This window comes from Archocentrus centrarchus, chromosome 3, assembly GCF_007364275.1.
Source record: "Archocentrus centrarchus isolate MPI-CPG fArcCen1 chromosome 3, fArcCen1, whole genome shotgun sequence".
In the NCBI taxonomy this organism is placed as follows: domain Eukaryota; kingdom Metazoa; phylum Chordata; class Actinopteri; order Cichliformes; family Cichlidae; genus Archocentrus; species Archocentrus centrarchus.
In genome coordinates, this window is record NC_044348.1 from 16679628 (window position 1) to 16707351 (window position 27724).

The following is a 27724-nucleotide window of genomic DNA, read 5'->3' on the forward strand; positions in this document are numbered from 1 at the left end:
ATGGAAAAGGATTCATCCAAAAGATATTCATCTATTTGGTAATGACGACAAGTGGAGAGCACTGTTCTACATGTTGGTCCAAAATGTTCTCCTGGAGGTCTGTTGGTAACTGTTTAGGTCATAGTGTATGATTATCATCTTTTCATATTAATCAAACCATTCCACCCCATGTTAGCTGTTTCCTATGGAATGAGGCATCATTGTCCTGGACTTGAACATTGCCATCAAGATAGAAATGTTTCATCACAGTATAAAAATGATTTTGTTCCAAAGTTTTCCAGATATTGTCTTGTTTCCACAGGTCCCCTTAAATGATTGTATTCACTAACAACTAATAACAGGTTGCAAGCTTTAATGATGCTGATAACTTTGTACAAGTGCATAAACATTGGAGAAATAACTGTTTTACGCCAGTCTTACAGAAAAATGTAAAGCTACTTGCTTTATACCAAGATGCATGTTTTGTTTTTGTTTTTCTGGCCTATTCTTTTTCTGTTGGTTTGCATCAGTGTCTCGTAGACTTGTTTTTATTTTTGCTAATTTTGTCTAGCTTTTTTTTTTTAATGTCCCCTTGCTATGATTTAAAATACAAAATTGCTTGGTTTGGTTTAGGAAAAGGTTCTAGGTTAAGCTTTGGTGTGAGCCTGGCCAACTTCACTTGTTCTATTAAATCCTTTTTACTTAAAAAAGATATAATCTACCCACAGGTGCCTAACCCTTTGCTTGTCCATTCAACAAGAGAAACACAGACCCAAACCCTCTCTTGTTTTTATGCCAACCAGACTCACTTCAAGTCAACTCTCGAACCTTTAGTGTAGCAGTATTTTCTGGATACTATCATAACCTCCTAATAATCATTGTTCCAGTTCAATAGGTATCCTACTCCTGGCTCCCTCACTCCTCCATAAGAGTGAAAACAAATAAATAAATAAATAAATAAAATAAAGGCGATTTATGGGGTGGCATGTTTAGCCTCAAAGGTGTTTTATGGTTGGACCTGCAGGGCCTATTTAGGAAGCACTACGTGCTCTGTCCTGACCACAGGTATTGATCGTCAGCAACGGCCACGGTGTGGCTGACTAGTTAAAGCCCTGCATGTGCCCTCACAGGGAGATGAAAATGAGGCCTTTGTGTGTAATGATCTGTGTATGAGCAGGGAGGGGAGGCCACAGAGACAGAGGAGGCGAAATTAAATCATTCCTTTGCTCTTTCAGGAGAGGCACTGCACCAAGCCATGCTTGGCTGCTTAATGTGGGATCTGTTTTTGAGAGGAAAATTAAAAAGAGAGAAAGAAGAGAGTTAGAGAGACTAGAAAAGCGAGATAAATGGCTGGATGTGGAAAAAGTAAACGAGAGCATCCTGATTCAGGGAGCTGTGTGTGGATGTCCCTAATGGGGTAAGGTGATGTGAGCTGTCTGGTAGCTGACCACCACGGTTACAACTATGGTTACACTGGCTTCTGCCTACCTCACACCAGGCCCTGCCAGTGCTGAGACGAATGCGCTCCATGCTAATTGGCAGAAAACTCTGGTGCATAACAAGTGAAGTGGAAACGCTGGTCTAATTTGAGAGGGGGGTGAAACGATGGATAAAATGCTTTTAATCATATGAGGCATTTTCTTGTCTGTGAGACAGTGACTGCAGTCATCCCTCCATCCTCTGGAGAGCCACACAAGTCTCAACAATAGAAAAAACAAGCAGAAAGACCTGAAATCCACTTACTAAAATTGGTCAGTCAGCAAACAGTCAGACTGTGAGAGCTGCACTACATCTCTACTTTACTGTGAAGTCATTAGTCACAAAAAAGAACAAAAACTGAGTCACTCAATTCCACTGTGAATATGACGTTTATTGATAGGCTGAATTTGTGAGGAGTCTACAAGACGTGTGAATTGGACGACAATCAACCAGTGTCAAAATCACTGGAAAAATTTTCTGGGAAAAGAGTGGCACTTCCTTTACAAGAGTTGAATGAACCACCTTAAAGATGGTGGGTGTGAAGATGCCAATCACCAAAACCAACTGACACTGTACTGAATTCACTGGAGTAAGTAAAACAAGGCAAAAGATCTGTGCTACAAATCATGAACAAACAGTACCAAAAAGCAAGAAATGTATATTTTTCATCCCCCAAACTTTCTGCTTTGCATTGAGTTAAGACATGACAAGGACCCCCCCCCCCCCCCCCCCCCCCCCCAAAAAAAAATACTATGGAAACTGAACTGCTAGGGTTGCACAAGACCCTCTGCATGACCCCATCCTCAAAGCCTCTAACTTCCACCCCACAGGGGTGAGTGCCTGTTCATTTCACCTCACAGGCCTCATTAACGCAGCCCTCTGCCATCATTAAGACGTTTGCAGTTAAATTAATTGAAAGACAGATTAAAAATAAATTAAGAAAAATGCGTTGCAGAATGCCTACGTGCACTTCATAAATCACCAGGGCAAAGCCAGGAGCCGGCTTCCCATAATTAACTGCAGACTATTTATTTTATCCTGACGGTATAAATTAGAATTCAGACGCACAGATTATATTAGGGCTGTCTGCCATGCGGAACTGCTGAGGGGTGTGCAGAATATTTTAAGGATACAAAGAGGAGAACAGAGTGAGAGAGGAAGAGAGGGAGAGATAATACGTAGAAAGGCAAACAATATGTAAATGCACACAAAGCAGAAAGATAACATTTGCGTCCCATAGAGAAAGAATTTACCCAGGCAGTGCATAAAGAAACAGCAGACAAAGCAATTAACAGTGACAATCAAATGCATGATTAAATGAAACAACAAATGCCTGATTAAATGAACTGTGCCAATTGTTCCATCGACTCCTTGTCAGTAAGAACAGGATACAAATTCAACTGCAAGTTTAACCACTGCTGTTGTATACACTAGTGATCAGTAACAGAGCTGGTGACATAATACTGGTCAGGAAATTTCTCCTCGTTCGTCCCTGTCATTTTCCACTGTCCTGTACAACAGCCTGACCACTTCATATGCAAATGCAAACTAAACCTCTTTTGCCAGTCAGCCCCAGACCCCCCCACCACACACACACACACACACACACACACACACACTTGTGTGTCTCAGTCTCTCTGTTGCTATCTGTTCGTCTCTCTATGCTACAGTCAGTGCTAGCCACACACTGCCTCCTCGTGGGCACAGTGCCCAGACTGGCACGAAGCCAGACCTGCTCTGCCACACTGGACTGACAAAATGCTCCCTCTCTCTCTCCACACTCCAGATTCCCCACACATCCTTTCATCAGAATGCCTGCGGCCCTCTCCTCCTCCTTCCCCTGTCTTTATTCTGCACCACAGCTGAGATCAACACTTTGAAAGTGTGCCCTCCAACCAGCCAGAGAAAAATAATGCTACCACTAGTACTGCCAGGGAACAAATAAAGAGCTCACACATTTGAATGCCTAGCTATTATGCAATCACATTGAAGGCAAAATCTAGTTATCTATAAACAATGTTACATCAAGGTAGTGTATCAGGTATTAGGTGCATAGTACGGGAATATGAAAAGGCGCTGTAAGCCCCGAGATGTACTCAGTTTTGTACATTTTTATGAATCAACACAAAAAGGGATTTTGAGCATCCTTGTTTGGTTAGACTGTACACTTCTAGAAATGACAATATATAACGTGGGACTGCCAACACAGTCAAAGTTATTTTTTATAGGAAATAAAATATCATGTTCACTGATGCCCACAGCCAGTGGGAATATATATATATATATATATATATATATATATATATATATACACAGTACAGTACACTTTTTCAAATAACCAAGAGCAAAAAGATGAAACTTTTCATGTCTACAAAATTGTATGCAAATTAGTAGATGCCATTTGATTTCACAAAGTAGTGCAATAAAAACTGTCATTTCTAGAGTCAGCTTCAAAAATCAATTACACTCATACAGACTGGATCATACTTTTATGTCATATCTGCAGCAGGCTCCCTGATTTTGTTATAGTTATTGTAGTTTCCCATTGCACCTTCAAATTTCCTGCTACCTGTTTCCTCCTCACTGTTGATATTTTTAAATTCATCATGAGTGAGCTAAGAGGAAATTCTGGCATTTATAACTGGGGACAATAACAAAATTAGGTAGTGTATCTTTAAGAGGATTTTTTTCCCCCCATTGTCTCTGCAAATCTGCAAGTTTCCCACTGTGACAGCCTCTCAGAGGGAGACTTGTGCACCGTGCTGCTCTCAGCACAGAATCCATTTAAATCCTACTGTTTCACAGGGTTAGATCTACTTCCCCTCTGAGCATAATGTCAATTTCAGCCATGTGTGTGTGTTGTATAATTGTGTTTTGATTTTGAAGAGTTCTATATTTTTTTCAGGACTACTGGTGGAAGGTGGAAAACAGCAAGTGGTGATCAAACTGTGCTGATGGTGGCTGGTTTGCTGGCTGGCTTGGTGTCAGTTATGTGGGGTGTATTTTAAGTATATACACTGCATAAACCAATCACTTGATCAGCTACCAATGCTGCTGGAAGTGCCACATACATTACCGAAACTTTACCCAGCCGTCATTTGCAAAGCTTATATCCCCAAACACTAAGAAGATTTTTAACAGTCATAGCACGAAAAAAACAACCAGTCTGCCTCAGATGTATAATTTGGTTTCCGCAGTGAGTAAAAAGCCTTGGAGGCGAGTGCATACGCAGCAGTCATGTTTGTTAAGATACATGGCTAGAGTCGGCCTTTCTTCTCAAGCACCAGAAAAACCAGTAAATCACCAGCAAAGAAAATAAATATATACTTATTACATTCTGCACACTGCATATATTCACCTCCTTAACATATTGCACAGGCACAGTATAAATGTGCAGTGCTGCACATGGGCAAAAACATGCCATGAAAAATGACAGCAGGGAGGGGTAACTGCAGACCTGGAATATAATGGTGTGGTGGAGCGGAGGAGAAATAATCATACCTAGTGGTGGGGGGAAAAGGGGGGATGGGAGGAGCAAGCGGAAGATGAGCCTGTGCCCTGTAGCAGGGAAATGGAGCTCCACTGCTCTGCTGCTAGATGCCTGATTCCCCAATAACACTGCAAAAGAACTCTATTCAGCACAGGGCAACAGCAGGCAGCATCTGTGCTCTAGAAATACATTTCCCTACCACTACATAACCATTCACATATACATGCTAAAATGCTTCACTATGCATTTACAGTAGATGCTGTGGTGGCATTTGAGAAAAAAAAAAGACAACACATGCTTAATGAAATCAAAGCAAATTATCGGGCAAATTTCAGCAGGGACACTGATATTCCAGCTGGCATCCATCCTTCATAGAATTTTGATTAGAGCTAAAAATCAGCCAACAGTTCCTTCTAAGGCCTTTAGGTGTCTCTCTTTCACTTCGCATTGCCCAAGAGCTCTCTCTCCCTGAATGGGGCTCCTCTACTCCTGGACTCCCATCTGCACATAATATATACACCATCATTTGAAAATGGCAGCTTTTTGAAAATTCACCTTGATTATCAGACATTAAAAGTGACTTCTCCAGAGCTGAGTGTCTGGCTAGGGGGATGGCTGCAGACAGCAGAACAATGCAGCAGGCTTGGTATTAATGCCTGGCTGTGGTGTGCAGGGAGGAGAGAGGAGCCAGCCCTTTGTTCTCTCCTACAGCCAATTATTTTTTACGTGTGCCTCTTTTCACAACAACAAGAGAGAATTTAATTTTAATGCACTCTCTGGAAAGAAGGGGGGAAAAAACATCTAGCTATAGTATTCTTAAACAAAGATGGAGACTAGCGTCAGCAGTTAAGTATATATGGACACAATTCTGCATGAGGCAGAGACGGATGACAGGGGCAACAAGAATGACATCAACCCAAACACGCACAGCAGCATGAATCCTCTCATGCAAGATGCTAAAACACACACAGTCTCAGTCCCAAACCCACACTAAAACACAAGTGTACACAGCCCCACCCTTATGAAACAAAGACCAAAATAAAAATACCCTAAAAGACCATTATTTCATTATACAGCATAATGGTGCAGTTGCATAGGTGGGGAGGGTTGCATATTAGCATGTGCATACTCAGGACATGATGATAAGAAAAAAGAAGCATGCTGTAAAAAAAATAGCAAGGATTCCTGATCAAATGGCATGAAAAATAAAAACCTAGGATCGTTGTTGGTAGGTATGTGGCCAAATATTTTTCTAATTGGAGGAGCACTTTATCTTGCTGTCAGAGAAGCAGTAAAAAGCAGTGCTGTTCCCAGAAGGAGAGGAGCACAGCTTGCTGGCCTTTTATTAGTGCTGGAGCTCTGATATATGCCTCTGCTCTGGGCTTTCATCAGGAACCTGCACCTAAACACATAAACAGACGCGCACATACACACAAAGCATAGTTACAAACCAGCCAGTCTGTGGAAAACCCGACGCAACTACTGTTAAAGAATTCTGCTGTTATATCTTTTAACATGCAATCAGCATACACGCTAAAGTAAATTACTGCCAAAAAGTTTTCTACAACAAACTGATGATGCCAACAGTAACTGGGGGCATTCAGGTTTACAGTGATAATCCTAAAAAAAAAAAAAAAAAAAAACACCAAAAATGAATTCAAATCCAAAAACAACAGAGCAGTGTAAGCAAATAAACGTCTCAGTGCAACCACTGTAAAATGGTAGTGCAGTAACCCAGCGGTGTAAAAATGATTAAGTCACTAGAGAATAAGAGATCACAAAATAAAGCAAACACACAGAAGCACTACAGCGCAAACTCTTAAATATGCAGTTCATGCAAAGCAAATTTTTTTTTTTCTACACGGAGGCACTAAAAAAACCCACACTCATACTGACAGACACACAGGCACATGCAATGATAGCAAGACACGCACATACACACATGCGCGCAGACACACAGAATACATGCACAGGCACGCACACACAGCCACACTAACACCACGCTGGCTAAATTAAATTTCAGTCCTTGGGCAGACAACTAAACTGCTTGTGTGTGGGACCTACTCTGCAGCACAGCAAAACCAATTCTCGAGAGACGGCGAAATTAAAGGGCAGAATCCTGCCTGTTTATGGTTCTCACTCTCTTCTTCTCTCAATCAAATGTTTTATTAGCAATCATTGGTCCTAAAAGTCATGTTCTTGGGAGGCAGCTGGCATGATGACAGCAGCTGCTGGACAGACAAAACCACTTCAGCACAAACCCCTCCTAATTATTTACAACTGCACAAGAAGACAGAGAAAATCTCTAATTAACCACAAGATAGCCACGTGAAGAAGAGTTATCTATCCATGTGCTTCTGTCATCTAAATGTTTTCATAGAATATCCACTGTAGTTTAAATAATCACCAAAATTTGGGTGTTAATACTGGATGCAAGTAGCAGTTAACCAAGTAGAACATGTTTAGCAGTTTATACAAAAACCCAGCAGGCCAGAGACCGACTGGCTGAGCAAAGAGCAAAAAAAGAAAAAAAAAAAGAAAGAAAGAAAAAAAAAAAAAAAAAAAATATATATATATATATATATATATATGTATATATATACACACACGCAGAGATTTTGCAACAGTATTAATAATGTGAACAAAAGCCTACAATAAAATAAGGCTATATGGAGGATGCCCTAGCACATGAAATAAGTATTTTGATTCTCTTGGGTTGAGAGAACTGTATCTGCTGAATGAGGCAGCCTTGTTGGGCACTCTGCATGTCATGGTAAAGGTCTTTGCTTTAGTCTGGAGTGTGAAGAAAGCAGAACCATTAGATTTCTCCTGTCTTCACTTTACAACATCACCTTATATTTTATTTTCTTGCAAAAGGCATTTATGGAGCTTTTCCAGTCCCTATTGCACTGTTACACGCTACAAATCTATTTAAATGAATTCAGTGGTTATTTTCACTTTAAGAGAAAATAAAAGAAAATGAGCATGTGGTATTAAAAACAAAGCAAAGACAGTTGGTTACGTTTATTATGTTAACATCTGTATGTGAAAGCACATACATATGTATGCACATTCACATGCACACGATGACCTCCTTGATTTGTCTGTATATTGTATCACTGAGGCATCTCTTTCCCCCTCCAACCCCCACCTTTCACTATTCTTCTCTCCTTTGGTGTCTGGAAGCAGTAATCTGTTCCTGAGCTAGCGCTGCTGGGATTAGGCAGTGACTGGAGATATATGCGTCATTAAAGCAGGAGGGCACAGTGTTGCAGCAGCAGAGACAAAGTCAACAAAGGTGACATGAAGACGGAGGAGACGAATACCAGAAACCCACATGTGCCCACACACACGTAAAAAATGCACATGTGCATGAATAACATAAAAACAAAGCCTTTACAGTATGTTTGCACCACCGCGCACACATAAAATCCTCTTTTCTCTCATATACAATTTCCTAAACCTCCAGTGAATAAAAATAATGCAGTGTTGCCATAATGGATGAGCGAGAGAGAGGCAATGTACTAAACCTAAGGCACTAATGTAAAGAAATTTACAGAATATATGCTGTAGACGGCACAAATAACTATGAATATTTTGTGCAGTCATGTTGGTGCTGTTGCTTGTTTACAATGCTGCAGATGCATCCTTCCCATGAAATGCAACAATAACAATTTCACAGTTTTTTAAATAAATAACCACAACAATGATAGGATTATGATACATTTTCCATTATTTCCTTTATAAATAGTTCAGTGTGAGTAACTGATTAATAAAATACCCATGTTCAGGATTAGGACAGCAAAATATTCAACATAAGCGGAGATGCCAGAGTGCGATTTTTGACTTGTTTAAGTAAAATATCACATATTAGCTGTAAAATTATAATATACATTTATTTTGTAAATGTTATTTTAAAGGAGCATCAATCCCAGTCTGTCCCTGTATAAACCATCCTCTTATCCTGGTATTGTATAACCCTTACATATCTTTGCAGTAGCTAATCCTTGTGGTCCTTACATTTGAGCCCCACTGGGAGACTTTCTGCAGTCTTTCTGCTCAGTGCTGCAGTCTGCAGAGAGCATATTTCTGCCATGACTCACATAAGTGCAAAATGACAGTTGCAGTACACAGTCTGTGAATTTTTTGATATTACCAGGATTTCTAAGGATTCTCATCTAAATCACTAGGGCTGTGCCATATCATGTCAGCGATAATACCGATAGACCTTTTTTTTTTGTGATATGAAAATGTCATATCGCAAAATCATTGCTATAGCAACCCCATGCCCTTACCTTCCTTAGCAATAAGAAGACAAGCCCAGGCATGTCTGAGAGAGGTGTAAGAGCAAGCGCAGTGTGTCAGCCTCCAATGGCCATTTAAAACCTACAAAGGGAGCTTCTTCAACAATCTCCAAGAAAGCACATTTCAAAATATGCAAGACAACTGTTCCCGCTCAAACTTTTTTCATCACTTGAGGCAAAAACACACTGTCGAGTGCAAACAGGCTATGAAGGAGGACATGCTAGCGACTCACTCAGTGTCACTGGAGCACTCACTCGCTGCACTCCATATGACAGGAAGAGCAAACAGATGGAAATTAATGATGTGGCTACGTGATGGAAAAGCAGGGCTTTAAGCAGCTAGTTAAAAAGCTTGATCCCAGATACAACATCCCAGCCAGAAAATATTTTTCTGTTTTTAATTTTTTTTTATAAATTTCTATTTAAGATTTAGAGGGAAATATTACCTATGCTACTGTTGTGCTTACATTTGATTCTGTTTTGCTATAACGCTGTATCACTACTATTAACCCTCGTTTCAATAGATTCATACTTCAAATTAGGAAGTGTTTCAAAGAAAGATGGAATTGTCCATCATTTAGTTACACTTATAAATGCTGCTGCCTGCAAGCTGTGAACATCAATAAAGTAATTTATTTCTTTTTTCTATATCGTCAGAAATATTGTCGCAAATTTTCTTGAAATATTGTGATATTTTTTTAGGCTATATCGTCCACCCCGCCAAGTCACAATATAGACAAATGTTTTCTGAAAAACTACTAACACACAACACTCATCTCTTCACTACGTACACAGAGTAATCATTGATGGTGCAGGCAGAAAAAGAATGTGAACCTCTGTCCTGTCGACTTCTCTCTCGTGGCGTTGTATGTCTCAGTGTGATTTATTTAGTGGCCACTTTTGTCTCATAGAAAATTTTTTCTTTGATTCATGTTACCTTCTAAGGATAAACAAAGTAAACATGACTTGTGTGAAAAAAATGCAACTTTCATGGGACACTTTCACTTTCATAGGAAGAGAAGTCCTACGAGGCAGACAATATGTATGTTTTGTAAGTTTTTCTATATGGATGAGATGGGAAACCTGGGCTGATGATGTGTCACTCCCTACAAAGAAATTCACATAAATACTGGTTACTGATTAAAAAGGGTTCTTCTCTAAAATGATTGGCTTGTGTGGACCATGCTTTAGTCAGAACTTTCACAATAGATGAAGCACTATAGAGATACACTACATTGCCAAACGTATTTGCTTGTCTGCCTTCACACACATATGAACTTGTGTGACATCCCATTCTTAATCCATAGGGTTTAATATGATGTCAGCCCACATTTTGCAGCTATAACAGCTTCAAATTTTCTGGGAAGGCTTTCCACAAGGTTTAGGAGTGTTTATGGGAATTTTTTTAACCTTCTTCCAGAAGCCTATTTGTGAAGTCAGACACTGATGTTGGATGAGAAGACCTGGCTCGCAGTCTCCACTTTAATTCATTCCAAAGGTGTTCTATTGGGTTGAAGTCAGGACTCTGTGCAGGCCAGTCAAGTTCTTCCACACCAAACTTGCTCATCCATGTTTTTATGGACCTGAATTTGTGCACTGGTGCGCAGTCATGTTGGCCAAACTGTTCCCACAAAGTTGGAAGCATGAAATTGTCAAAAATGTCTTGGTATGCTGAAGCATTAAGATTTCACTGGAACTAAGGGGCCAAGCCCACACTCTTTCCTGAGAAACAACCGCACACTATAATCCCCCCTCCAGACAAGTACCATTGTCCTGGCAACCACCAAACCTGTTCTTGAGCTAATATGAAGACCACATGAAGGTAGGAGGTCTGTAGTCATTGACTCTGCAGAATGTTGGTGACCTCTGTGCACTATGTGCCTAAGCATGATTTTACATGGCCTAACACTTCATGGCTGAATTGCTGTCGTTCCCAATCACTTCCACTTTGTTATAATAGCACTAACAGTTGACTGTGGAATATTTAAATTTCACGACTGGATTGTTGCACAGGTGCTATCCTATCATGGTACCATGCTGGAATTCACTGAGCTCCTGAGAGCGATCCCATTCTTCCACAAATGTTTGCAGTCTGCATGCCTAGGTGCTTGGTTTTATACACCTGTGGCCATGGAAGTGATTGGAAAACCTGAATTCAATTGGATGGGTGAGTGAATACTTTTGGCAATACAGTGTAAATGAAGCAAGAAAAGGCAACAAAAGCATTTTTAAAGACCCAGATGTTCATGAACCCACAATAAGACAAACTGTCCACACAGAGTAGAATTTCATTACTGTTGCCACTTTCCCCAGGAAAGGGAATCCTACAAAGAAGCACTAGCTGTTTCACAACACTTCTAGAGTAATATTCTGTGGATCAGAAAAAGTTTACCTATTTGGGATAAAACACAAAGCTACATTTGGAAGAAAAAAGGCACTGCACACCACCACAATCACCAAAACACCAGCTGTTAAAACACAATGGAGGAACCACCATTGTTTATGGCTGCTTTGCTACCTTATGACCTGGATGCCTTAGAATCAGTGACGGAAAAATGAATTCAAAACTATATCAAGACATTTTTACAGGAGAAATAGTAGTTGAGGTATCATCCAAAAAGGTTGGATGATGCAGTAAGACATACATACATAAATGAATAAATAAATAAATAAATGAATGAATGAATGAATGAATGAATAAATTAATAACAGAATAAATGAATAACAGTATGGATAAAAAGAAGAAAATTAGCATTTTGGAATGGCCAACTTAGGGTCAGCCTTAACCAACTTTAAACTAACTGAAATACTGTGGCATGACCTGATGAAGGGTCTTCAGTCACGACATCTCAGAAATATTGATGAGCATAGCTGAAACAGTTTTGTAGTCAGGAATGGTCCAAAATTCAACCTCACCATTGTGCAAGTCTCATAATGAGCTACAAGAAAGAAACGATAGAGGCGCTGCTGCTAAGTAAGGTTCAACACACCACTAAATTCAAGAAAAAAAAAGACTGCAGTTGCTTGATGTATTTACTGAAGACAAATTCCAACGCTTTGGTTTACCAGTTTAGTCACACTGTACTGTCAGACCACATATTATCAGTGAAGAAATCCTGGTTAATTGCAAAGGGTTCTCAAAAACCTTTCTTGTTTTTTCCAAGTCTGTTAATTAAAAAGAAACACATCTACATACATAAAGGTGATCAGACTACTGTATTCTTCTGATACCTTTAGAGTGCGACTTGGGGATTTGCCATCATTAGTCAATGGAAATGAATGGGAATCTGGTCTCTTTTTTTTTTGCATTTTTGGCCACAGCGTCTTTTATGGGCAATGGAGAGAGACAGGAAATGGGGGAAGGATACAGGGGAAGACACATGGGCAAACTCGAACCCGCACCGCAACATGGCATATGTATGTGGTAGCCGGCTTCACCACTAAGCCATCCAGGCACAGGGAATCTGGTCTTTGTACCTAGCTCTGTGCCAGTTCTTGGCACAGTAAATGCCTGTTTTAAATGAAAAAAGTTCATATATGACTTAAAGTCTCATTTCAATGTAATCTTCCTCACTGCAAAACCAAAGACATTAATATGGAATTGTCCCAGTCCTTTCTATTGTAACAGCACATTCAGACAAACTGATAAGGTTGGAAGTGAAAATGCTGGGTTTTCTACACCTTATCTATTAGCAATAGCTGATAAACAGAATACAAACAGTAAATAAAAAATTTTAAAAAAAGAATAAATACAGAATAGTTCATATTTTCTAAATATTTTGCAAAGCGTCCATTACTTACTGTTTTTCAACATTTATCAAAAAGTTTTCCGAGGAATGTGAAAAGATGCGTCAAATTGAGGGCTACCAGAATTTTCTTTACTTTCTTTTGATGTGTGAATGATACTGTTACATTTAGAAACAAACCAGTAACAAAGCAAAATAAAGCCTAATGTTTATCAGTCCACAGAGCTTCTCTCCAACATTTTCAAATCTTCATGTTTCCCAGCCTACAGAGAAAATAAAACTTCTGTTTCTCTGTTCTGACTATCATAATAGCTCTAGAGCAGATTATCACTTTGATTGCAGGCACCTCTTTGAGATCCTCATGCGAAGGTTTGGCTAAGGCAGGTTTGCACAGCTGATCATGAATCATTTTGTTAAGTTTCACTGAGTGAACAGCCTGGCTGTCTGTCGCTGAAATCTGTGTTCTTGCTGAGCAGATACTTTCTGTAAATAAGCTTATGTCTCTGTACGTATGCTTTAACTGGCGAATGAGTGCAACAGGTTAATACAGAAATCTGACAAATGCTGTTTTGTATGCATTCATGAAAAATGTAGTAGTAAACTCAGTGACTAACATAATGTTTTCAAAAGAATAATGCAGTGAATGGTCAGCATACTGTTAAATTACAGGCAGATACTATCCCCACTTTGATCCTCTTATGTATTACCATATTATTCAGGTGTAACCATCCATTCAAACCACTTACAGCATTTACCACTGTAATTAATACAAAAAGGTTACTGCTAGAAACTATGGAAAATGTATATGTATTCATTTATAAGGCTTTGCCATCTAAGCTCACAAGATATACGAGTTATAACCCCTTCAGTCACTGTGTACACAATTGCTAATGGAACAATAAATAATACAAGTAAATCTTGACTTCTCACCCTTTATACAACTTTACACTCAGTACTTGATCTGGAATGTAAATACCTGCAGTTGCACAAAGATGCCAGAATTTTTTTCTGAAGCCTGAAAACTGAGCCCAGAGGAGCTGCAGGAGCCTAGGTCCTTCTCAGAATTGAATTACAATATGCTTAAATGTTATTACGGATTTCCTATCCATGTTTTAGCTAACTGATAAAAAACAAACAAAAAACCCACACAAAACAAAAAAAAACCTTGGAGGAAAATCTTTTGTAAATCTTTTGTAATCAGCAACTTTTTTTTCTTCTTTGAGGATCCTGAAAATAATGTCAAAGAGCAGTAAGTGTCACCTCTGTAACCTCAATCTATGCTAATACATGAAAGGCTCTCAGTAGGGCTAGCCAGACACTCATTATTGCCAGAATACATGACCATTAGACCCTTGTTATAGTATGCAAGGTAAACTACCGAAGTATAAAACAGCTATAGCATGCAGTACAGCTACTGAGTCCCTTTTTGAATGTTTGCTCCTTTATTACTCGGTCTGTGTACCCTACACAGAACGTATTCTGTGCATGGAGTGTGCTGATCAGAAACTATGGTGGTGAATTCTTCAAGATCTGACTTGAGAGATCCACTTCTGCTGCTTACCTTCCATTAGTGCTTCAATTCTCTGCTTCCATCTGCAATAGACACCATTACCTGCAGCTAAAGAAGACATGACAGAGAGAAAAGATGATGATACTGCACCACAACACATTACAATCCAAATGAGCTATACAAAACAGCACAAGTGCAAGTCTTTGACATTTGACATTCTTCTCATTCACATTATGTGACTGACAGCATTTGTTTCAAAGGTTCTGTGGTGCAACGTGACGTTGGTGGATGGAGCGAGACATGATGTCCCAGATGTGCTCAATCGGATTCAGGTCTGGGGAATGGGCGGGCCAGTCCATAGCTTCAATGCCTTCATCTTGCATGAACTGCTGACACACTCCAGCCACTTGAGGTCTAGCATTGTCCTGCATTAGGAGGAACCCAGGGCCAACCGCACCAGCATATGGTCTCACAAGGGGTCTAAGGATCTCATCTTGGTACCTAATGGCAGTCATGCTACCTCTGGCGAGCACATGGAGGGCTGTGTGGCCCTCATAAGAAATGCCACCCCACACCATTACTGACCCACTGCCAAACCGGTCATGCTGAAGGATGTTGCAGGCAGCAGATCGCTCTCCACGGCGTCTCCAGACTCTGTCACGTCTGTCACATGTGCTCAGTGTGAAGCTGCTTTCATCTGTGAAGAGCGCAGGGCGCCAGTGGCGAATTTGCCAATCCTGGTGTTCTCTGGCAAATGCCAAGCGTCCTGCACAGTGTTGGGCTGTGAGCACAACCCCCATCTGTGGACGTCAGGCCCTCATACCATCCTCATGGAGTCTGTTTCTAACCATTTCTGCAGACACATGCACATTTGTGGCCTGCTTGAGGTCATTTTGCAGGGCTCTGGCAGTGCTCCTCCTGTTCCTTCTTGCACAAAGGCGGAGGTAGCGGTCCTGCTGCTGGGTTGTTGCCCTCCTACAGCCTCCTCCACGTCTCCTGGTGTACTGGCCTGTCTCCTGGTAGCACCTCCAGCCTCTGGACACTACGCTGACAGACACAGCAAAGCTTCTTGCCACAGCTCGCATTGATGTGCCATCCTGGATGAGCTGCACTACCTGAGCCACTTGTGTGGGTTGTAGAGTCCGTCTCATGCTACCACGAGTGTGAAAGCACCACCGACATTCAAAAGTGACCAAAATATCAGCCAGAAAGCATAGGTACTGAGAAGTGGACTGTGGTCCCCACCTGCAGAACCACTCCTTTATTGAGTATATCTTGCTAATTGCCAATAATTTCCACCTGTTGTCTATTCCATTTGCACAACAGCATGTGAAATTGATTGTCAATCAGTGTTGCTTCCTAAGTGGACAGTTTGATTTCACAGAAGTTTGATTTACTTGGAGTTATATTGTGTTGTTTAAGTGTTCCCTTTATTTTTTTGAGCAGTGTAGTAACCCTGTACAAGCTAAGTTCAAGTTTAATTCAGTTCAATTCCTAATGGAGAGGAAAAAAATACCAGAATTTGAAAACAGACAGGGCTTCTCCCTCACCTCTCAACCAGATCAGCCCAGGCAGGTGATACATTTGCCTAAAATTAGTCAATGATAACCTTTTTCCCCCTTCTTTCCTTAATTCCGAGTCTCCCAGGCGAAACTCATCTGCTTAATCAACTGGGATTAGCCTATGTAGCGAGTTATGGCTTATATTGTTGAAAACCTGAAAACATACCCCAGAGAAGCTGCAGGAGTCTAGATTCCCTCTCAGACCACGTGAATTACAATATGTTTAAAGGTTATAAAGGCTTTTTTGATGGATTGATGCCCATCAGCATTTACAGTCTGTTACTCCTATTATGTTTGAATAAGAAGGGGGTAAAGGAGTTGCTAAACATGAGCTAAATGGTAAGAGAACATTATGATCAATGATGTCTGTAAAAGTAGTAGCAAAACAAAGAAATTAAGTGGAGTAGGTAAGACAAGCATCAAGTTTCCATTTAAAAACACTCAAAGTCCCACAGTAATGCCTCAGGCTCTGATTTGTCCCCAAAGGCTTAGCAACAAGTGACACAGTCACCTCAGAACAACACAGTCGGTGAATCAGATTGGTTATTGATTTTGTTTGTTTCTTTCTTTCTTTCTTTCTTTATTTCTAGGCATATTAGTAAGCATTTTATCTCTAGAGGTAAAAGTCAACCCTGTAAAGCTTGAACCATGAAATAACTGTCAGAATTTTCTAATTTTTTGAAAATTGAGTTTTTATTGAACTTTCTAATAATTAAAAAAATATATATATATTAATTTGCACATATGAGTTATGACCCCTTCAGTCATTGTGTACACAATTGTCTTTCTACAGTTATATACTGCGCTGTAATATTAATTTTCTGAATCTAAAAAGATTATGTAGGCAGAAGATAATTTTTATTCCCCACCACAATTCCTGACCAAAGGGGAAGTGAAGTTATATCATATTTATTACATCCAGCATTTTTGCACTTTATTGCTTAAAAATGTATTGTGCCATTTCTTTAGTTTTTCCAGGAGAAAAATTTAAACTGATGACACATAAGTCTCAAGATACCACAATACCCATGCATTAAATATGATACACTTGGCATAAAAGGGTTAAAAACAGCAGGCATCCATATTCATAACCTTGGCTGCATATATATTTCAATATGATTATCTGCCAACAGGTTTGTTGACTGCACTGTTGGTGTACTGGACATATTCTAAATTGTATCTAATTGTTTGTGAGATACAGTGAATCCTTTCAGTGGACCATTTGCATTCTGCATCATTGCATTTAAAATGAAAGCAAAACCCATAATTTTTGCATTGTTAATAATGTGTATTTTAGTCCTATAAATATAGATCTTACCACTGCATTTCCACTACTTCCACTGCAAAGTTACACAAGTCTAGCTCAGATGGAACCGGAAAACTGCATTTAATCAATATGAAGCAACAATGTGACGAAAATTATTAAATGTGCTCATCAAAATGTGGTTCTGCTTTAAAAGCACTGATATGGATAGACACATAATAGGATTAAGTGTGAGGCCTCCTGGAAAAAAAAAAAAAAATTGTGTCATGTCCTGGGCCGTTGGCCCAGCGTTTTGTGTTAGTTTATTTCCTGAGTGTGTCCTCCCAGTAGGTTGATGTCTTGTGTTTCCTAGTGTTGTGATATGTCTGCGTCTCTGTCCTGAGTCTGTGCCTGTTGTTTAGTCAGTATGTTCCTTGGTTTGTCACTTCCTGTTTATTTTGACAGTCTGGTTTTCCTGTGCTTTGTGTTCAGCTTTGCTTCCCCTGTGTAATTAGTTTCATTTGCCTCACCTGTTGTTCCCTGCTGTTTCCTCTTGCCCTGATTACCCAGTGTGTATTTAAGCCCTCAGTTTCCATGTGTTCCTTGTCGCGTCGTTGATGTTGTGTGCCCGTGTGTTCCCTGTGTTTGCCCGTCGTCTCCCTTCCAAGATTTTTGTATTTGTTTTTCCCCTGCTTAAATAAATCCCTTTTAAGTTACGCTGACTTCTGGAGTCCTTCGTGTCAGCCATTCCTCGCCTGTTTCCTCCCCGGCCATGACAGAACGACGCGACCAGACTATGGACCCCGCGGATACCAGGAGCCCCTCCGAGCAAGAGGAAGTGATTTTGGAGCTCATAGATCTCTCCAGGAACATCATTCATGCCACTGATGAACCCCGTCAGATTATTCAGGCAATTTTCTGCTGCAGACTTTTTTCTTCCTCCACTTGGCTCCTCACCCATCCTGACACTGCCTCCCTTGCCCATTCCATAATCATGCTCCGGAAAAACTTACAAGCTAAACTGTATAATATTGGTCGCCCTGTCCAGGGCAAAGACACAACCTTTTTCCTCCAAGCCATCACTAATTCACCTCTCCTGCAGCCGGTCATCTCACCTCCGTCGTCTCCTCCGCACCACTGCAGCTCAGCACCACAGGCGCTGCCTCGCTTTCCGGATCCGCCGTCATCCCTTCAACTCACCTCTCCCACCTCGTCATTTTCATCCTTTCACCCACAGCCCACCGCCTCCCCAGACCTCTCTTGGCTGCCAGATGATGTGGAGATTATTGATTCACCTCTGCTGGTGGACATCCTGGATGCTGAGAATCGTGCTTCCCACTCCAACAGAACGCGAAGGAAGCAGCGCTCCCGGCGTCGCCGTGCTCCTCCCCAGCCACTCTCGCCTCAGTCAGCTGTAGCGCCTGCTCAGTCGCAGTCTTCCCAGTCAGCTGTAGCTCCAGCTCCCCCTCAGTCGCAGTCTTCCCAGTCAGCTGTAGCTCCAGCTCCCCCTCAGTCGCAGTGTTCCAAGTCAGCTGTAGCTCCAGCTCCCCCTCAGTCGCAGTGTTCCAAGTCAGCTGTAGCTCCAGCTCCCCCTCAGTCGCAGTGTTCCATGTCAGCTGTAGCTCCAGCTCCCCCTCAGTCACAGTGTTCCATGTCAGCTGTAGCTCCAGCTCCCCCTCAGTCGCAGTGTTCCATGTCAGCTGTAGCTCCAGCTCCTCCTCAGTCGCAGTCCCAGACCCCTCAGTTAGCTCCAGCTCCCTCTGTTCACCCTGCTCCAGCTCCCTTAGCTCCAGCTTCCCCTGCACCTGTACCTGTTCCGCGGGTGGGGGCGGCCACGGACGGGCTGACCTCGGCACTCGCACCTGTTCCGCGGGTGGGGGCGGCCACGGACGGGCTGACCTCGGCACTCGCACCTGTTCCGCGGGTGGGGGCGGCCACGGACGGGCTGACCTCGGCACTCGCACCTGTTCCGCGGGTGGGGGCAGCCACGGACGGGCTGACCTCGGCACTCGCACCTGTTCCGCGGGTGGGGGCAGCCAGGTCCAAGCCTTCGCATCGGTTTTCTGTGTTAGCTGCAGCAGCAGGGTCTCAGTCAGCTCTAGCTCCAGTCGCTCTCCCTCGCCTTCAGTCAGCTCCAGTAACTCTTCCTCGGTCCCCAGTGTCAGCTGTTTCAGTGCCCTCTCAGTCAGTTCCCTCAGCCCCTGTCTTAGTTCCTTCGGTTTTGGTCCCAGTTCCCTCAGCTCCTGCTCCTTCTGTAGTGTCAGCTCCCTCTCAGGCCCCAGTGTCAGCTAGCTCTCGGTCTGTTTCCACGCAGCCAGATCTCCCTAGCTCTCGGTCTGTTTCCACGCAGTCAGATCTCCCTAGCTCTCGGTCTGTTTCCACGCAGCCAGATCTCCCTAGCTCTCGGTCTGTTTCCACGCAGCCAGATCTCCCTAGCTCTCGGTCTGTTTCCACGCAGCCAGATCTCCCTAGCGCTCGGTCTGCTTCCACGCAGCCAGATCTCCCTAGCGCTCGGTCTGCTTCCACGCAGCCAGATCTCCCTAGCGCTCGGTCTGCTTCCACGCAGCCAGATCTCCCTAGCTCTCGGTCTGCTTCCACGCAGCCAGATCTCCCTAGCTCGCAGTCTGTTTCCACGCAGCCAGATCTCCCTAGCTCACAGCCCGCTCTCTCTGGCTCCCGGCCTGCTTCCACGCAGCCAGTCGTCTCCCGGCCTGCTTCCACGCAGCCAGTCGTCTCCCGGCCTGCTTCCACGCAGCCAGTCGTCTCCCGGCCTGCTTCCACGCAGCCAGTCGTCTCCCGGCCTGCTTCCACGCAGCCAGTCGTCTCCCGGCCTGCTTCCACGCAGCCAGTCGTCTCCCGGCCTGCTTCCACGCAGCCAGTCGTCTCCCGGCCTGCTTCCACGCAGCCAGTCGTCTCCCGGCCTGCTTCCACGCAGTCCCCTGCACCTCGGCTATTCCCCGAGCAGCCCCTGCTGCTCAATAAAGCAGCAGTGTGCCCTGTTCCGCGGTCCCAGCCTACGCATCCGGTGCCTCACTATGTAGGCCCCGTTCAGCCCATGGGCTCAGCTCACTCCGAGCCGATGGGGGTCTCCGCTCACTCCGAGCCGATGGGGGTCTCCGCTCACTCCGAGCGCTCCGCGCCCGAGGGCCCCGCTCAGTCCGAGCGCTCCGCGCCAGAGGGCCCCGCTCAGTCCGAGCCGATGGGGGTCTCCGCTCAGTCCGAGCCAGGGGGTCCCGCTCAGTCCGAGCGCTCCGCGCCAGAGGGTCCCGCTCAGTCCGAGCCGATGGGGGTCTCCGCTCAGTCCGAGCCAGGGGGTCCCGCTCAGTCCGAGCGCTCCGCGCCAGGGGGTCCCGCTCAATCCGAGCGCTCCGCGCCAGAGGGTCCCGCTCAGTCCGAGCCGATGGGGGTCTCCGCTCAGTCCGAGCGCTCCGCGCCAGAGGGTCCCGCTCAGTCCGAGCCGATGGGGGTCTCCGCTCAGTCCGAGCGCTCCGCGCCAGAGGGTCCCGCTCAGTCCGAGCCGATGGGGGTCTCCGCTCAGTCCGAGCGCTCCGCGCCAGAGGGTCCCGCTCAGTCCGAGCGCTCCGCGCACGAGGGTCCCGCTCAGTCCGAGCCGATGGGGGTCTCCGCTCAGTCCGAGCGCTCCGAGCCAGGGGGTCCCGCTCAGTCCGAGCCGGTGGGGGTCTCTGCTCAGTCCGAGCGCTCCACGTCACCCGAGGGTTCCCCACCAGAGCCCGGGGTCGCCCTTCTCCGCCGCCGCATGCCCCGCGGTCGGCCTCCAGTGTCTGCTCCCCGTCACCGCCGCCGCATGCCCCGCGGTCGGCCTCCAGTGACCCCTCCTCGTCGCCGCCGCCGCTGGGAGCGCGGTCGGCCTCCAGTGACTCCTCCTCGTCGTCGCCGCCGCCGCTGGGAGCGCGGTCGGCCTCCAGTGACTCCTCCTCGTCGTCGCCGCCGCCGCTGGGAGCGCCGTCGGCCTCCAGTGACTCCTCCTCGTCGTCGCCGCCGCCGCAGGGAGCGCGGTCGGCCTCCAGTGACTCCTCCTCGTCGTCGCCGCCGCCGCTGGGAGCGCGGTCGGCCTCCAGTGACTCCTCCTCGTCGTCGCCGCCGCCGCTGGGAGCGCGGTCGGCCTCCAGTGACTCCTCCTCGTCGTCGCCGCCGCCGCTGGGAGCGCGGTCGGCCTCCAGTGACTCCTCCTCGTCGTCGCCGCCGCCGCTGGGAGCGCGGTCGGCCTCCAGTGACTCCTCCTCGTCGTCGCCGCCGCCGCTGGGAGCGCGGTCGGCCTCCAGTGACTCCTCCTCGTCGTCGCCGCCGCCGCTGGGAGCGCGGTCGGCCTCCAGTGACTCCCCCTCGTCGTCACCGCCGGGAGCGCGGTCGGCCTCCAGTGATTCCTTCTCGTCCTCGCCGCCGCCGCCGCTGGGAGCGCGGTCGGCCTCCCTCGTTGGGACTTTGCTTTGTGGCCCCTTGGCCTCTGCGGCCTCCTGAACTGTGTGTTTTTTGTTTTGGATTTCCCACTGACTCCCCTGAACTGTGGACTGTTTTTTCCCCTGCTGTTTTTGTTTTGTCATAGCTCCTGGACTGTTCCTTGTTTCGACCCCCTATTTTGGACATTGGAGCTCTCCGGCCTTGTGCCGTCGCTTTTTGTTTCATCCGGTTGTTTTTTTGTTTTCTCATCCCCGTGTTTTTGCTCTGGTTTTTGGACTGTATTCAGCTTGTGCCATTGCTTTTCTTTGTTCGGTTCCTTGTGCTTATTGTTTTTTGCCCTTGTGCTCTACCCTTGCTCCAGTGCTTCCTTGTGTTTTTGGGTTTGTTCCTGACTTTGTTTGCTCCCTGTCTGTTTTTGTTTCGGGCCCTCCTTCCTGGTCCCCCGCCTCCCGCCCTGGTCTGGTTTTGTTTCTTGTTTTGGCCGTCGGGAGCCGGCCTTTGAGGGGGGGGTACTGTCATGTCCTGGGCCGTTGGCCCAGCGTTTTGTGTTAGTTTATTTCCTGAGTGTGTCCTCCCAGTAGGTTGATGTCTTGTGTTTCCTAGTGTTGTGATATGTCTGCGTCTCTGTCCTGAGTCTGTGCCTGTTGTTTAGTCAGTATGTTCCTTGGTTTGTCACTTCCTGTTTATTTTGACAGTCTGGTTTTCCTGTGCTTTGTGTTCAGCTTTGCTTCCCCTGTGTAATTAGTTTCATTTGCCTCACCTGTTGTTCCCTGCTGTTTCCTCTTGCCCTGATTACCCAGTGTGTATTTAAGCCCTCAGTTTCCATGTGTTCCTTGTCGCGTCGTTGATGTTGTGTGCCCGTGTGTTCCCTGTGTTTGCCCGTCGTCTCCCTTCCAAGATTTTTGTATTTGTTTTTCCCCTGCTTAAATAAATCCCTTTTAAGTTACGCTGACTTCTGGAGTCCTTCGTGTCAGCCATTCCTCGCCTGTTTCCTCCCCGGCCATGACAAATTGGGCTTCACAGGGAACACTATACCTGACTCTGGAGCTCCTGGGCCTGCTGAGTCGGACTCTGTAGCTGCTTCTAATTTTGCTGCATACGACCATTCCTCTTGAGATCCAGTCAGCTCTCGTGTAGGTCAGGCAGCAACTGAAAGATCCTTGCTTCAGGATGCCCAGCTACTAAACCACAAAGGAGGCAGGGCGCCGAGAAGAAGGGAAAAATCAATCCAGTGCAGAGAGACTATATTCTCTGTGCAGCCAACCTGTTCACTCTGTAGCTGAGGCTAAAATGCACCATGGTTCCCCATTCTCCCAAGCAGGCAGAGTCCTGTCCTTCACAGGCAGGCCTATTATCTGCCTTTGCTAATTCTGTCATGATTATAGCAGAGGATAAAGATTCATTTTATTATTTAAAATTAATGCTACTTCATAAACAAACACTTCAAATGTATATATTGAATTAAAAAGCAATGCAATGCAGTGGCTAAGATGGAATCTTAGCCACTGCACTGCCTTAGACTTCAACATTCAAAAAGGAACAGGCTGAAACTGTCTGAACAAAAATTCTCTCTGAACAAAGTAACTGTTAAAAAAAAAAACAACAACACAAAAGTCTGTGAGCATAATGTAATGTGTAATAAGTAATGCTGCTGTGGAAAACACACAAGACACAGCTGCTTCAGCATCATGCCTAGCAATGATGAGACAGACTGTTCATGTAAAACAGGACACAAACATTTTCCTGACAGTAAGAGTGCCAATAATATTAAACAGGCCACTAATTAATACGACCTTCCTGTGCTAAATCACAACAGGGTAGGGCATGGAGGGGGGAGAGGGAGAGTGTGAGCGAGAGAGAGAGAGAGAGAGAGAGAGAGAGAGAGAGAGAGAGAGAGAGAGAGGGAGGGAGGAAGAGGAGGGAGCTTGGGTGAAAGGAAGGGAAGATAGCAAACGGAAGACAAACAAACCTAACTCCTAGGCTTTGGTCCAGTCTGCCTGATGCTGCTGCAGTATCGCTGATGCAGAGGGAGTCCCAGACAAGATGGAGACTCAAACAGGAACCAGGACAAACCATACAGAATACTCCATGAAACCAAATGAAATCAAAAACAAGAATAAAAAAAAAAAAAATTCCCATTCCTTTTCTCCACAAAGCTCTGATCTCATCTCAGTGTCCGTTACTGCTTCTCAGAATAAGTCAAACATGTCTGACGGTTATTCCTGAATTAAAAATAAAAATTATGCACAAATCCATTTCACGGAATCGCTTAAAACGTGTCTCATCCGTTAGCACTCTCTTTCTGTGTGCGATCCACACCGATAACCCTGGTCTTGCTTTCTTTCTCTCACAATCGCTCCCTCTCTCTCTATTCTCCCCTCCTAAACTGATCAATACTTCATTTAAATCATGACATTAGCACACTACTACTGGAAAAAGAGGGCGAGAACAAATACAAATGAGCATCTTATGTTAAGCGACATCGTAAAGGATGTTTTATGTCTGCGGACTTCAAGATTTGTTGAAAATATAATGTGAAAAACAAGAGTATATGCAAGTGTATGGGTTGTACTGCTGTTTTGATTTGAGATCCAGAGCCTCACACTGATCAATACACATTTAAATTGAGGCTGAGAGAACCATCACAATATCTCATCTCATCAGAAGAAGGCAAACATACTATCCCAATTATCATCTCAAATGACTAGTGTCAGGGGACACAAGTCGGATGCTGATAGAGGCATATTTCATATTTATTCAGCAGAATTTTTACATTAGCACCTGAGCGCATAATTGCCTAATATATATGCACACTCACACTTTTATCTATTCACATAATTCACAATGAGCACAATCAATACTGCCCTTTCCATACTGCACCATGCTCATAAAGTGCGTCTGCATTAGATCATATAATAAGCTGTTCACAAAACCCCAAGCAAGACCGGCTAATTTCCTGGCGCTCACTGAAATTGTGAGTGGTAGCAACTGGCTAATCTTCCTGTGCGTCATTAAACCCGGATATTTACCTGAGAAGCCTTGGAGTCACGGGCCTGACGATCAGAGCAGCACATGCTGTTTCAGTCTGTGGACAGTCTCATCCCCGCTGAGACGGTGAGGAGAAGGCGACCAGATCCGGATTTCTCCATTCCGAACATGGGTGAAGAGAGCCGAGAACACAAGAAAAAAGAGAAGAGAGAGGGGCATATCGTAAGCCCAACACTAGGCGGGATGTGGTAGAGAGCCAAAGTCGATCACTCAGGCGAACAGCACTTACATATAGTCTGGCGCCAATGTTGACCAATGAGCAATTAGGTAGACAAGACTAAAGTTATTGATCCAGGGTTCAGGCTCTTTTCTCTGGGCTAACTAGCCTGCCTGAGGTTGTGTGATGGGTGCTACAGATGTGCACTACAACACAGAGAAAGGCAGTACAAGAGAAAGTGGGAGGAAGGGCAGGGCAGGTCTTTTTCTCTCCAGGCCTTAAGCCTTTGAGTTAGACAACAGACTTAATCATTTAGGCTGCTATTGATTGCCACAGGCTTAATAAGGCTTTGCATCAAGCAGTCACATACAAAAAGAAAAGGCACTTAGAAGAATCCAAACACCCAATCAAAGATATTATGGAAAGCAAACAGCTACTGCCATTGATACTTTGTCAAAACGATGAGTGTTCGGTTTCTAATTTACAGGATAATGAGAGAGATTTATGTCAGGAAACAGCTTGAAAAAGTGAAGTTACCCAGTACTTAAAGTTAGGATTAAGAAACAGAACAGAGGCTGTAATTTAAGGTGTGGAGGTTCTGATAAGTTGCCTTCAAAAGATTTAGCTTCAAGCTGATGACACTAGAAATTTAGCAATTTTTGGGTAACTCTGCAACAAGTAAATGCATTTTGCTAAGCTATCAATATCACTGGAGCTTTTCCCCAAAAAACAGATGGCACAGAATCTCAGAAGTCCCACACAGTTAGATGTTTAATTCTTAAATGCCTTAGCTAAACTAAGCACAAATGCACAGTTATATTCACAAGTATTTAGACAATGACACAACTTTTCTAATTTGTAAAATCAATGTGCTTAACACATAACATAAAAACCCGTGTAGTTTTACAATGCCTCAAGGCACTGAAAACACCTACATATAATAAAACAACCCCACCCCACCACCACCTATTGAATGTAGGCCTGTGTGAAAAAAAGAAGAAGTTTGGAATCTGTTTTTAAATGTATGCGCAGTTGTAACTGAAAGCACCTTCAGCACACTTAGATCAAATTCTAGGAACATTTAAACATCAAGACGTGACTGAGGTGCACTTTAAGCTTTAATTCAAGAGGTTTAATGAAAATATTACATTAACTGTTAACTACAGATGTTTTTCTACATGATCCCTGATTTTCTCAAAAGTAATTGGACAAACTAACATAACTTTCAATATAAGCACTGTTTTGAATAACTGCATTACCAGTTTTTGCAGTCAATGACTGAAGTCTAGAAGCCATGCTGCAGTTCTGCCAGGCCACAGTGAATGTAACAAGGAGTTTGCAACTTGCTATAAAACCTCTCGATTCAGATTAATGAAAGCATCTCTTGATTGTAGACTTTGATAATATGCTTACCTCCTTGAGAATGTTCTTGTCATTGTCCCTGTGTGTTTTTTTTAATAGAGTTTCCTTGCTTGTTTCTTCATATTTATATCCCTTGGTTTTGGGTTCATATCTAGTCATGTTCATGTGTTCAGTTTATATTGTATTTCCTTAGTCCTATGTAGTCCCGCCTCCTGTTTCCGTGTCTAGTTGAGTCTTCATCCCTGTGTTTGGTCTCTTATTCATTTTATGTCTAGTTAATTGCAGTACCTCAGTATTTAGTCCTTTGTTCCTGATATCTTGATTAGGTTTCACTCTGAGTTTAGTTTTTATATTCTCAGGCCCTCTTTGTTTTAGTTAACTAGGTTGTGTTCTTGGTTATAGGTTGTTGTATTCTTTTCCTCACTTAGTTATCCACTGTGTTCCCCGTGGAAGTTTTCGTTAGTTAGTGATTCTTTGTTTACTTACTCCCTGTTTTACTTTGTTAAACATCTGTCTTGTGTGCACTGTTTAGTTTTGTTCCCCTTGTCTTGTTTTTTTCCCAGTGAGTTCAGCTGTGCTCCCTGGTGTCCCAGTCTCATCTGCATTTATCCCTTGTCTTTCCATGTTCCCCTACTTAGTCCGACTGTTGTCCCCTATGTCAAGTTAACCCTTGTTTCCCATTCAGTTGTCTTTCTGTTTAATTGTGGTAACTGTTGTTTTCTGTGGCTTGCGTTATGTTTACATCCTCCTGCCTCATTACGTCTATAGTTTGTAGCTGTGCAGCCCACCTATACCTCTTCTCTTGTTATACCATGAGTGTTTATATTGTCTCTGTCTCCCACTTTGTCGCGCTGTCTCCCATACTGTGTGCTCCCTTGTTCTGTGTCCTTCCCTTTGACTCCAAGTTTTGCATTCCTGGTGCCAGGCCTGCCTAGTTTTTGCATTTTGTATTTTGTGGAAGGAACATCAGCATTAAAGCTGCTATTTGACTTTAAGTCCTGTCTCCCAAGTCCCACATTTGGGTCCAACTCTGCCTGTCATACAGCTGGTATATGACAGAATGGCGCGATTATGAAGGACCCAGCAGGCACGGGATTCAGTGAGTTTGAGAGGTTTTTTTTCAAGGTAGTCGGGCTTCATGGACTATGTTTCACTTCTCTTAATATTGGGCTTTCTGAAGCTCTCTCCACTGTGAGTAAAACTGGTTTGTGTTTTTCGTCCACCTGAACTGCCTCTACTTGGGACTGAGTTTGCTCAGCCAACAGCAATCAAAGCTGCACTTTCAGCTTCTGAGTCAGCTAACCTTAAAATGGACTTTTCTAGTTCTCAGCCGGCACATTATAAGTCTGTGTTTTCTGTTCCTGAACCGGCCAATTCAGAGGCTGAATTTTCTTTTATTGATAATGTAAAAACAAGGTTAGGATT

The 27724-nt window shown here is 44.0% G+C and overlaps 1 long non-coding RNA gene across 3 annotated transcripts in view; it reads right to left on the reverse strand.

The window, feature by feature from the left end:
* The window catches only part of LOC115778235 (uncharacterized), a 52100-nt gene extending 27361 nt beyond the window's left edge, over window positions 1-24739 (reverse strand). For 2 of the 3 annotated variants that reach the window (XR_004019758.1, XR_004019756.1), the window contains exons 1-3: window positions 23702-24739; window positions 22768-22913; window positions 14560-14616 (exon numbers count right to left, since the gene is read on the reverse strand). This is a non-coding gene — a long non-coding RNA (uncharacterized LOC115778235). The remainder of the gene's footprint in view (window positions 1-14559; window positions 14617-22767; window positions 22914-23701) is intronic. The other variant, XR_004019757.1, reaches the window with a different exon arrangement.
* Window positions 24740-27724: the final 2985 nt, after the last annotated feature.